Genomic DNA, 2,500 nt, shown 5'->3' with positions numbered 1-2,500 from the left:
TTAAAGGGTCTAGTTCCTCTGGAGTTGCTCTGAAGGCAGGGATACTTCAGTCATATACTATTAAGGTAAGCACCTGACACCACTGTGCTGTCTCACTAATATCTTATAAAAGATGGAATTACAATTTACATATTCTGTATTTAAATTTTGTTTGAGGAACCTTTTTATTGCAACCATCATAATTTAAGAAAAGATCTAACTATTGCAGTTCTTCAGGTTTCTTTCGTTGACTTTGTTATTTAAAGTTATACATAGTTAGAATAACCAGTGCTGTATTTTTATTGATTTAACTGCTGCATAACTGGCGGAATAGTACAGTGGTTACAGCTGGTATCTCACAGTAATTGGTATTCCTATTTGCTTTCCAGCTGGTGTGCATTTTGGGCAGAGTAAGAATGTTGGCCCTGTATCCTTATTATTTTTCTCGGACATCCCTTGTTTCTTCACAGATCCCAAAGACTTGTGGGTAGGTGAAATGGCAATACTCAATATGTGCATTCATTGATGGGCCAGTGCTTTGTCAAAGACTGGTTTGTCTGTTGCACTCATTGCTTGGCAAAATAAGCTTTGTTTTCCCTGGGACGCTGACTAGAATAAAGCAGGATTTGAAACTGGATGGATGAATGGCTTGAAGAATTGTTAGATGAATGATTGGATGTGAAAAAGTGTCTGTGTATAAAAAACAAAAGTGCATCTTGTTTGTCTTGAATGATATTTGAATATTAACCTAAACAACAATCAAAACAGTTCAGTACCAAAGCAATTTACTCTGTATCCTGTGATAAGGTAGTCAAAGCACTAACATAAATAAAGGAAGTGATTTAGACATTAAGCTGATAAGAACAGATACTATGCTTGGTCTGAGCGAAAAGGCCAAGAAGTGATAGATGAAAATAAGCTTTGGGCTCATTAGTCTGCCCAGTTAGTAGATAGCAAAAGTAGTATTTACTTTATAAAGGCTAATATTTACTAAAGCTATGTGTCTCATCAGTAGATGAATGTGACCATATTCTAAGAAGATTCAGCAATACTTAACAATATCTGTGCCTTCAAAGTTCTAGCATAATCATTCCATACTATATTTTGAAAAAAAAAATGTATCAGACAGAAACCTCATAATAACTGACTTTCTGTATTAAATCACACATTCAGGATGTAAAAATGTAACAAAAAATCCCTGCACAAAATCAAGGAAACATATAAAACTGATGTGGTCTATATTCTAGAAATCCTAAAAAAAATCATATAACCAAAGCCCATAAAGAACAACTGGGATACATTTTAACAATGCTTGCCTGGATTGAAGGAGTTCCTGTGTACGCACCTGAAGAAATTAAATCATACCCTCAGTTTGTGTTTGAAACTCAACCTGAAATATGAACTAAAACAGTCTTAAGGGCAGACGTTAAAACACGATTAACAATCTTGAGAGAAAAGTTGCCCCAGCATTTGTTCTCTGATTCTTTTTCTCACTGTCTGTCCTGAATATATATAAGGATCAGATTCTGAGTAATTAGCTTACTAAGCAAACTGAAATAAACAACATTTAGATTAAAAGCAGGCACTTTATCTCAGAACAGGAAATGAACATAAGTAAGTCATTATGTGTTGGCTTTAATGAACAAGAACATTCTTAACGTCACTGACATTTGTGAACAAGGTATATTGCCTTAGAGAAAAGTGAAACTTAGCCATATTCCACATTCATGTGGCTTTAGGTTATTAAGCAATGAGCTTAAAACATTATCAGCTGTTACTACCTCATGAACATTCTCAAGAACTCTTAAACGTTTATATTATAAATGTACTGAAAGAGAATAATAAAATAAGTGATGCATTCGTTGCCTTGGTTATGTGGGTAATTACCCAGGATTATTTAGGGACCTGAAATTAAACCCTTATGAAAGAGCACTAGTGTTTGTAGTTTAACATTATGAACAATATTTGTGGTGTGAACTTTAAAAGGAAAAGCAAATTTAAGAAAATTAAAAAAAAAAACTTAATTAATCAGATATTTTACCAAAAATATAAGACACTAGCCAGCGTGAGTGGGGGCAGATAGATAATGACTTGACCATAGCCCTGGTCATGTGAGTTGGATTAGCAGTTTGGATATTTGATGACACTGGCAGGGGAGGATAAGGTATGCCCATGCTGGGGAAGGAGGGGGATGGGGTGGAGCAGGAGACACACAGCCATAATCCTTTAGAGGAGAATAAGTGGCATTGCAGTAGGCATGCAAAGGAAGGGTTTACGGCTCACCATGTCTCCTGGTGGTAGCCTTCATTAGTGAGTATATGCAGTCAAAGGGTGAGGGTATTGTGAGTTTCCCCAGTGATGCAAGCAGTCCATCTCCCCACTTAGGGGTGGGGTTAGCGACTTGCACCAATACTGTTATTGCTGGGATATCAGTAAGAGCACAAACATCCTGATGAGTGTCTGAATGACAACCACCCCAGACAGCTCTCACCCTAGTAGATCTGGACTTTTCTCACTATTG

General features: G+C 36.5%; 1 non-coding gene across 1 annotated transcript; it reads right to left on the bottom strand.

Moving 5' to 3' along the window:
* Positions 1-689: 689 nt before the first annotated feature.
* Positions 690-885, bottom strand: LOC122805083. Its single transcript, XR_006365302.1, has one exon. It is a non-coding gene; the product is annotated as a U2 spliceosomal RNA (small nuclear RNA).
* Positions 886-2,500: the final 1,615 nt, after the last annotated feature.

Source organism: Protopterus annectens, chromosome 6.part0, assembly GCF_019279795.1.
Source record: "Protopterus annectens isolate FY-2018-M chromosome 6.part0, PAN1.0, whole genome shotgun sequence".
Classification (NCBI taxonomy): domain Eukaryota; kingdom Metazoa; phylum Chordata; order Ceratodontiformes; family Protopteridae; genus Protopterus; species Protopterus annectens.
The sequence above is the reverse complement of the archived record's forward strand: the minus strand, read 5'-3'. Positions and strand labels throughout refer to the sequence as shown.